At 38.6% G+C, this 10,565-nt stretch overlaps 1 long non-coding RNA gene across 1 annotated transcript; it reads left to right on the top strand.

The window, feature by feature from the left end:
* Nucleotides 1-8,175: 8,175 nt before the first annotated feature.
* Nucleotides 8,176-10,295, top strand: LOC128296343 (uncharacterized). The gene is made up of 3 exons (XR_008286920.1): nucleotides 8,176-8,268; nucleotides 9,190-9,231; nucleotides 10,107-10,295. It is a non-coding gene; the product is annotated as an uncharacterized LOC128296343 (long non-coding RNA).
* The last annotated feature ends 270 nt before the right edge of the window (nucleotides 10,296-10,565 follow it).

Below are 10,565 nucleotides of genomic sequence, written 5' to 3'. Positions count from 1 at the left end.
TGTGCTTTTAATTTTTTAACTCAACCGATTCCATTTTATATGGAGCAATCGATATCGGAGAAGTTCCCTGTACTATTTAAATTACAAACTCAACTTCACTCAACTTCTCTGACTGGCGGTAACCCTGGCAACTTTTATAGAAATACATCAGCGTAATCACAAACAGTCAGAACTAATTCCAACTTTGATCCTAAAGCTCTGGTATTTGTTGTATATGATAAATATGTCTCAGACCCTTTTCGAACAAAATTTGGAGCTGCCAAAGTAGACATAATATTGGTGGCACTATTTAATCTATTTGATTCAAATCTGACTGTTTCACCATTTTAACATATCAAAATAATCTGCTTCCGCCTACAATTCACAATTGTATCATGCATAGTCAACCAATCCATGCCGAGAATAACATCAATTTTGTCAAACGGTAATAGCATCAAATCAGCTTGAAAGTTGAAATCCTGAATTTTCAGTGGGCAATTTTTACAAACTTTATCAACTAACACAAACTTTGACCACAAATTCAATTGACTCTACTAGTTTGTTCTTATCTATTACTAATGTAGTGCATATGCATGAGTGTGTTGACATGATTAATCAAAGCATAAATAGTAACATTAAAAAGAGAAAATATACTACCAATCACATCAAGTGCTGAAGCATCTTCCCGAGATCGAATCGCATAAGCCCTAGTTAGTGCTTGTGCCTCAAATTGAACCATAGTGTTTTTCATTCCACTTCTCCTAACTACTGTATTTCCACTATTCTTCGGTGGTCTACCTTTAGAAGGCATGTAACGCCCCAATTTTCGAGAATTCTATGAATATTAGCAAAATTTCATGCTTTGATTTTTGTCATTTGTGAGTGAAATTATGAAATAAGACCTATGTGAAAATGTTTGAAAATACTATATGCTAGATTGAAGTGGCCAAACAAATAGGAGTGCAAAATAGGAGGATTTTCATGACAAACCTCCCATTTTACATGAAGTGGCCAGCCATCATGTTGTTGAAGACAATATGTGCACTTGATATCCATAATTTATGGTACAAATTGATAAAAATTGATAATGGGTTAGGTAAATGTTCCATGATAATGAGTTAGGTAAATGTTCCATGATGGGCATTTCATGTCTTTTGTATTAAAGAATTAAACGGATGAAATATGAAACTTTATTAAAAGAAAAAGGGGTGAAAAGAACAAAGTTTTGTCCATCTTTGTTCATCATAGCCGAAAGTTAGAGAAGAGAAAGGAGAGGAGAAAGCTCTTGAACGTTCGGTCACTTGGGGAAGAAAATTGAAGGTAAGTTCATGGTAGTTTGTTTCTATCTTGATGTTCATGAGTTCTTCTTGATTCTACCTTAACTCTTGAAGCATATTTTGGTTTTTAGTTGTGTTGTGAGCATTTATTCATGAATTAAAATGAAGGAAATGGTTGTTGTTTCATGTTCTTTTGATGAAAAATGGAAGATAGGTGAAGTTGAGCCAAACAAATGAGCATGCATGTGCCTTAGATGCCAAGGGGAAAAATCGGCTAATATGTTGTGCTTTAAGATGATGAAATGGAGATTATACTTAAGTAAAATCATAGATATGTGATGATTGATTGGTGATATACATGTTTAAATAACATGCATGCAAGTTAGGGGTGTGAAAGAGTGATTTGGTAATAATCGCTTGGGACAAAGCAATGTAACGTGACTTTGGAAAATCACCATAAATTGTGGGAGATGAGTTAGAAGCTGAATAAACTATGTAATTAAATCTTAATGAGTCTAGTTTCAAATGAAATAAACAAGAACATATTTTGAATTCTGTACGATGAGAAATTTGATTTGTAATGAAGAGTGGTCAGATTAGTCAAACAGTGAAACATGGGAAAATTTTGAGACAAATCTGGTATTGATTGGCTAAACTAAAATTTCTGAAAATTTTATGGATAGAAGATATATGAGTCTATTTTTAGGGAAAATTAAAGGCAGTTGATTTGTAGTTTCGTAGCTCCAGTTATAAATGATTTAGTGGCTGTTTCTCAGGAAGACAGCTTGCAGTGAAATTTTGATTATGTGGTAAACATTGACAAAAAAAATTGTTAATAAGTTGCTTATGGATTTCTTATAAGCTTACTATGATCTGTAGGTGTGGTTGGCTGAATATTGTAAGGGGTTAATACGTAGTTCGTATTTGAATAGTTAGATTAACGTGTTAGTAATCGGATTGTAGGCAGTTCGTGTGTGGATCTCACAAGATATCGTCGCAAAATGTGTGTAACTAACACCCTCTTTCTTAGTCTAGATCGGCAAAAGTCGAAAAGCCGAAATGCCAAAAACCAGTATTTTGTAGATTTGCGAGTGTGCAAATGCTCGTGAGTTAAATTGATTAATGTTTTTGGTAAGCTACAATGTTTGGACTACAAAGTGCATGATTTCTGTGCCCTCGATATTTTTAGGCTTAATGGGCCAAAATTGGAATGATGGGCCAACGGGCCCAATTCGGTAAGAACCCTCGGTAATGATTCTGTTAGTACATGAAAGGTAGGAATATGCACGAAAAACCCTAAAATAGATAAATTACAGAAATACCTTTAAAAGTGGAAAATTTACAGTTTTACCCCTAAGAGATAAATTATCGAAATACCCCTAGGGTTAAATTGACGTAAATGCATGTTTGACTGTTGTTATTTACTGCATGCCATGTTGTTATTATCTAATGCATTGACGGAGGAAGTACTGAAAGTGGCTTGTCCACGTACTAGAGGCTTTGCCTCAATTTATCGATAATCGAGCAAAGGTCAAGAATCGTGGAGTGTTGGGTGGGTGGGTTGAGCTATTCCCCACATGGAGTGTATGCTGGTACGGATGGAGTGTAGTGGTTGGTGGGTTGAGTAGTCTCCCCAAATGGGCTTGCATATGTTATTGATGTTGCATATATTTTGAAATGGGTATCTGAATAAGGGGCTAAGGCCCAGTATATTGTAATCTAAAAAGGGCTCTGGCCCAGTACCACTATTACCTGAATGGGCTTAGGCCCAATGGGTTTGAGCTGACTTGGGCTTTGAATGGGTTTTCCTTACACACTGAGTTTCCAAAGTCACCCCTTCTTTAACCTTGTAGGTGAGCCTTGATGTGGGTGACTTGGAGCCGGAGGGGATTCAAAGTGGCCATGGTGAATACTTTTGGGTTTGAAAAAAAGACTGGTTTTCTTAAGTTAGTTTTAATTACTATTTAATTTTTGGGTTGTAATAAGGCCATTTTAACTTTATTTTCTTCTTTGATTTTCTGGGATTATATTATTTTAAACAACTTTAAATTGATGGATAATAATTCAAATGGGCTAAACTTAGGGCGTGATTTCAAAATGATACTTGTTTTTTTTTAAATAACACGACGTCACAAATACTCAATTTACCAAAGATAACCACTTAAAGAAATTTCAACTTGTTATAACCAAGTGTGGCAATGGATGTGGACATGTCTAGGATTGGATCCAATCGGAGAGATTGGTACTTAAGCAGCCTTCATGGCTCACCGCCTCTGTTATGGATACCTACCTGGTGCCCAGCTTCCATTCACTTGGTTGGTTTAACAAAAGTCAGCTTTTAAAACACTAAAAAGGGAACACGGGTTTTTGACTTCAATGTGGCATGTCAGATTCAGCCTTAACGTCTGGGTTGGGTTTAGGGGTTCTACATTTAGTGGTATTAGAGCCCAGTTGCAACAACTCGGCTGTGGATCGGGTCCAAAAAGGGTTTTCAAAACTTTATGCCAAAAAAAAAGGGTATTTTTGGAAAAACCTGACTTTTGAAAATATCCTGTTTAAAGGAGATAATCTCCAAGCTTGTTTTTTTTTAACACAAATGTTTGGAAAATGGATTTCAAAAAGCCTAAATCTTTTGAGTTTATCTGAAAACTGATGAGGTGGCACATCAATCCCAAAGACCAAGGTCGTAAGTACTATTACATTTTATATATCGAATCAGATCTTGTAGTTAGTACTAAACCTTAGAGATAGTACTATAGATAATGTAGTGTAAAAGCTACGAAACTGAGACTGTAGGGTAAACTAAGCCCTAGGAAACTGAGACAATAGCTAAACTGTGGTTACGCGAGAACAACTCTGAAACCTTATCTGTTCATAAGCTATTCTATAATAAACAGTGGAAACAGTAAATTAATGCATAAAAATTCGTAATCGGATAATACGATATGAGTACAAGAGCCGCTCGTGGAAGAGGCCGTGGACGGGGCCGAGGAAGTGCTCGAGCGAGATTTTTGTCTTCGGGACATATGCCGGCGATGGATGCACCAGTACCACCGGCAACAGAGGTAGAGTCTCATGACTATAGTGCCAAGGATGATGCCCTGTCACAGGTAATACTTCGTGTTCTGGAAAGGGTTGCCGGAGCAAGTACGAGCAACGAAATTCGGGGATCTATTTCTGAACGACTCTGGGCTAACGGAGCGGAGATCTTTAGGGGTGTGTCTGGTATAGCCTCGAATGTGGCAGAATATTGGTTGGAGGCCACAGAACAAATTATGGACGACTTGGACTGCTCTGAGGAGATTGTGAGTGGGGTATCTGTACTAAGTCCTTTGGGTCACTCGGTTACAGTAGACAAACTGTATAGGGATGTACCCTTAGAAACTCAAGGTAAGATTTTCCCTGGAGATCTGATGGAGTTACCGTTCGGAGAGTTTGATCCCATTTTGGGAATGGACTGGCTTGTTAAGCATAAGGCGACTCTAGATTGTGCTGCTAAACGAATGATGTTAAGAACCACAAAGGATGAGGAGGTTATGGTGATAGGTGAGCGAAGGGATTATTTGTCCAATGTGGTGTCGGCATTAAGAGCCGAAAATTGGATTCGAAAAGGTTGTGAGGTCTATTTGGCATTTGTAAGTCAGTCAGAAGAGGAGGGACTGACAGTGTATAAGGTTAAGACTGTAAAGGAGTTCCAAGATGTTTTTCCCAAGGAGCTTCCAGGATTGCCTCCAAACCGAGAAGTTGGGTTTGGAATAGATTTGTTGCCTGGAACGGCACCTGTGTCCATTGCACCGTATAAGATGGCACCGAAGGAGTTAGTGAAGTTAAAGGCTCAAATTCAAGAGTTATTGGATAAGGGCTTCATTAGGCCAAGCGTGTCTCCATGGGGAGCACCGGTGCTATTTGTGAAGAAAAAGGATGGGACAATGCACATGTGCATCGATTACCGCCAGTTGAACAAACTGACGATAAAGAACAAATACCCACTGCCAAGGATTGATGATTTATTTGACCAACTTAGAGGAGCTTCGGTATTTTCCAAGATTGACCTTCGATCTGGATACCATCAGTTAAGGGTAAAGGAAGTGGATATTCATAAGACAGCATTCAGGACTCGATATGGTCATTATGAGTTCCTGGTTATGTCATTTGGGTTGACGAACGCACCTGCCGCTTTCATGGATCTGATGTATCAAGTGTTCCAACCTTACTTGGACCGATTCGTGGTAGTTTTCATCGATGATATTCTGGTATACTCAGAAACCTAGGAGAAACATGAGGAGCATCTGCGTATTGTGCTGCAAGTGCTGAGAGAGAAGGAACTGTATGCAAAGTTTAGTAAGTGTGAATTTTGGTTGCGAGAAGTGGCTTTTCTAGGTCATGTGGTTTCTACTGAAGGAATTAGAGTGGATCCTTGAAACGTTGAGGCAGTTCTGGGATGGAAGCCACCAAAATCAGTATCTAAAATTCAGAGTTTTCTGAGTTTGGCAGGCTATTACCGAAGGTTCGTAGAATGATTTTCTCGATTCTTTGCACCATTGATTTAAAATTAAGGAAAGGGTAACATTTGATCGGACCGAGAGTCAAGAAAAGCTTTTGACCATTTCAAAAAGGTATTGACTGAAGCACCAGTGTTGATTCAACCGGAGTCTAGGAAGGACTTCACTATATACAGCGATGCGTCGCATATAGGGTTAGGATGTGTACTGATGCAAGACGGTAAGGTGGTCGCTTATGCTTCGCGGCAGCTTAAGTCTCATGAAGTGAACTACCCTACGCACGACTTAGAGCTAGTAGCAGTGATCTTCGCGTTGAAAATCTGGAGACATTACTTATATGGAGAAAAGTGTATCATATACACGGACCATAAGAGCCTAAAGTATCTGTTAACTCAGAAGGAGTTAAACCTTAGGCAACGAAGATGGGTAGAGTTGCTTAAGGATTACGACTGTTTGGTTGGGTACCACCCAGGTAAGGCTAACGTGTTGGCTGATGCATTGAGTCGAAGGGTTGTTTCTGATTTGAGAGCCTTGTTTGCACGTTTGAGTCTGTTTGATGATGGAAGTCTATTAGCAGAATTGCAAGTGAGGCCTATTTGGACTGAGTAGATTAAAGAAAAATAGTTGAAGGATAACTCGTTGGTTCTTCAGTTTCAGCAAGTTGAGAAGGGTGAGAATGAGGATTTTGGACTGAATACTAAAGGAGTTTTATGCTTCCAAGGAAGAATTTGTGTTTCGAAGGATTCTGACTTGAGACAGTCAATATTGAAGGAAGCTCATGGAGGACTTTGTGCCATGCATCCTGGAGGGAATAAGTTGTACCACGACTTGTGAGAACTATACTGGTGGCCTGGGCTTAAACGAGAAGCAACGGAGTTCGTGGGGAAATGTCTGACATGCCAGCAAGTGAAAGCTGAACATCAATTTCCTTCTAGATTACTGCAACCGGTGAAAATTCCATTTTGGAAGTGGGAGAGAGTCACTATGGACTTTGTGAGTGGGCTACTTTGACACCCATCAAGAAAGATTCTGTGTGGGTAGTGGTGGATAGGTTAACAAAATCTGCCCATTTCATACCATTTCATACTGATTACTCCCTGCAAAAGTTGGCTAGGTTGTATGTGGCAGAGATAGTGCGACTACATGGAGTGCTAGTGTTGATTATTTCCGACCGAGACCCTAGGTTTACATCTCAGTTCTGGAAGAAGTTGCAGGAGGCATTGGGTACACGTTTGGATTTCAGTACTGCCTTTCACCCACAGACAGATGGACAGTCGGAGAGGGTTATTCAGATTTTGGAGGATATGTTAAGGGGTTGTATCATCAATTTTCGTAGGAGTTGGGAGGACTACTTGCCGTTGGCGAAGTTTGCATACAATAATAGCTACCAAGCAAGTATTCAGATGGCTCCATATGAGGCACTTTATGGGCGGAGATGTCGTACGCCTACGTGTTGGATAGAGTTGGGTGAACGACAAGTGATTGGACCGGAGTTGGTGGCAAATACTGAAAGTAAGGTTAAGTTGATAAGAGATCGATTAAAGGAGGCATCTGATAGACAGAAGTCGTATGCGGATCTAAAGCGCAAAGAGATAGAGTTCGCTATTGGGGATATGGTTTTCTTAAAGGTTTCACCTTGGAAGAAGATCTAAAGGGCCTTATCGGGTTCTTAAGCAGGTAGGGCCAGTAGCGTATCAGTTAGAGTTACCACCAGAGTTAGACAGGATCCATGATGTTTTTCATGTGTCTATGTTAAGACGATATCGATCGGATCCCTCACATGTTGTGCCAGTGGAGGAGATTGAAGTAAGGACTGATTTGACCTTTGAGAAAGAACCCATACAAATTTTAGATCGAGAGGTTAAAGTTCTAAGAAGGAAGTCGATTCCGTTGGTAAAAGTATCTGTGGGCGTAATCATGGAAGGGAAGAAGCTACTTGGGAATCGAAGAGACTATCGTCAACAATACCCTCAACTATTTGGATCAGGTAAATTTCGAGGCCAAAATTTCTTTAAGGGGGTAGAGTTGTAACGCCCCAATTTTCGGGAATTCTGTGAATATTGGAAAATTTTCATGCTTTGATTTTTGTCATTTGTGAGTGAAAGTATGAAATAGGACCTATGTGAAAATGTTTGAAAATACTATATGCTAGATTGAAGTGGCCAAACAAATAGGAGTGCAAAATAGGAGGATTTGCATGACAAACCTCCCATTTTACATGAAGTGGCCAGCCATCATGTTGTTGAAGACAATATGTGCACTTGATATCCATAATTTATGGTACAAATTGATAAAAATTGATAATGAGTTAGGTAAATGTTCCATGATGGGCATTTCATGTCTTTTGTATTAAAGAATTAAATGGATGAAATATGAAATTTTATTAAAAGAAAAAGGGGTGAAAAGAACAAAGTTTTGTCCATCTTTGTTTATCATAGCCGAAAGTTAGAGAAGAGAAAGGAGAGGAGAAAGCTCTTGAATGTTCGGTCACTTGGGGAAGAAAATTGAAGGTAAGTTCATGATAGTTTGTTTCTTTCTTGATGTTCATGAGTTCTTCTTGATTCTACCTTAACTCTTGAAGCATATTTTAGTTTTTAGTTGTGTTGTGAGCATTTAGTCATGAATTAAAATGAAGGAAATGGTTGTTGTTTCATGTTCTTTTGATGAAAAATGGAAGATAGGTGAAGTTGAGCCAAACAAATGAGCATGCATGTGCCTTAGATGCCAAGGGGAAAAATCGGCTAATATGTTGTGCTTTAAAATGATGAAATGGAGATTATACTTAAGTAAAATCATAGATATGTGATGATTGATTGGTGATATACATGTTTAAATAACATGCATGCAAGTTAGGGGTGTGAAAGAGTGATTTGGTAATAAATCTGCTTGGGACAGCAGCAGTAATGTGACTTTGGAAAATCACCATAAATTGTGGGAGATAAGTTAGAAGCTGAATAAACTATGTAATTAAAGCTTAATGAGTCTAGTTTCAAATGAAATAAACAAGAACATATTTTTAATTCTGTACAATGATAAATTTGATTTGTAATGAAGAGCGGTCAGATTAGTCAAACAGTGAAACATGGGAAAATTTTGAGACAAATCTGGTATTGATTGGCTAAACCAAAAATTCTGAAAATTTTATGCATAGAAGATATATGAATCTATTTTCAGGGAAAATTAACGGCACTTGATTCAGAGTTTCATAGCTCTAGTTATAAATGATTTAGTGACTGTTGCTCAGGAAGACAGCTTGCAGTGAAATTTTGATTATGTGGTAAACATTGACAAAAAAAATTGTTAATGCGTTGCTTATTGATTTCTTATAAGCTTACTATGATCTGTAGGTGTGGTTGGCTGAATATTGTAAGGAGTTAATACGTAGTTTGTATTTGAATAGTTAGATTAACATGTTAGTAATCCAATTGTAGGCAGTTCGTGTGTGGATCTCGTCAGCATATCGTCGCAAACAGGTGTGTAACTAACACCCTCTTTCTTAGTCCAGATCGGCAAAAGTCGAAAAGCCGAAATGCCAAAAACCGGTATTTTGTAGATTTTCGAGTGTGTGAATGCTCGTGAGGTAAATCGATTAATGTTTTTGGTAAGCTGCAATGTTTGGACTGCAAAGTGCATGATTTTTGTGCCCTCGATATTTTTGGGCTTAATGGGCCAAAATTGGAATGATGGGCCAACGGGCCCAATTCGGTAAGAACCCTCGGTAGTGATTCTGTTAGTACGTGAAAGGTAGAAATATGCACGAAAAACCCTAAAATAGATAAATTACTGAAATACCTTTAAAAGTGGAAAATTTGATTTTACCCTAGGAGATAAATTACCAAATACCCTAGGGTTAAATTGACGTAAATGCATGTTTGATTGTTGTTATTTATCGCATGCCATGTTGTTATTATCGATGCATGGACCGGATATTGACGGAGGAAGTACTGAAATTGGCTTGTCCACGATCTTGGAGGCTTTGCCTCAATTTATGATAATCGAGCAGCAAGGCTGCAAATGTGAGAGTGTTAAATTTGGGTGGGTTAGGCTATTCCCACATGGAGTGTATGGTGGTACGAGTGGAGTGTAGTGGTTGGTGGGTTGAGTAGTCTCCCCAAATGGGCTTGCATATGTTATTGATGTTGCATGTATTTTGAAATGGGTCTATGGGCCATACTATTATCTGAATAAGGGGCTAAGGCCCAGTTTATTGTAATCTAAAAAGGGTTCTGGCCTAGTACCACTGTTACCTGAATGGGCTTAGGCCCAATGGGCTTGAGCTGACTTGGGCTTTGAATGGGTTTTCCTTACACACTGAGTTTCCAAACTCACCCCTTCTTTAACCTTGCAGGTGAGCCTTGATGTGGGTGACTTGGAGCCGGAGGGGATTCAGAGTGGCCATGGTGAATACTTTTGGGTTTGAAAAAGAGACTGGTTTTCTTAAGTTATTTTTAATTACTATTTAATTTTTGGGTTGTAATAAGGCCATTTTAACTTTATTTTCTTCTTTGATTTTCTGGGATTATATTATTTTAAACAACTTTAAATTGATGGATAATAATTCAAATGGGCTAGACTTAGGGCGTGATTTCAAAATGATACTTGTTTTTTTTAAAATAACATGACGTAACAAATACTCGATTTACCAAAGATAACCACTCAAAGAAATTTCAACTTGTTATAACCAAGTGTGGCAATGGATGTGGACATGTCTAGGATTGGATCCAATCGGAGAGCTTGGTACTTAAGCAGCCTTCATGGCTCACCTCTTCTGTTATGGATACCTACCTGTTGCCCAGCTTCCATTCAC

The sequence above is a fragment of the Gossypium arboreum genome, chromosome 8 (genome assembly GCF_025698485.1).
Source record: "Gossypium arboreum isolate Shixiya-1 chromosome 8, ASM2569848v2, whole genome shotgun sequence".
Taxonomy (NCBI): Eukaryota; Viridiplantae; Streptophyta; class Magnoliopsida; order Malvales; family Malvaceae; genus Gossypium; species Gossypium arboreum.
This window is presented reverse-complemented; position numbering and strand designations above follow the sequence as displayed.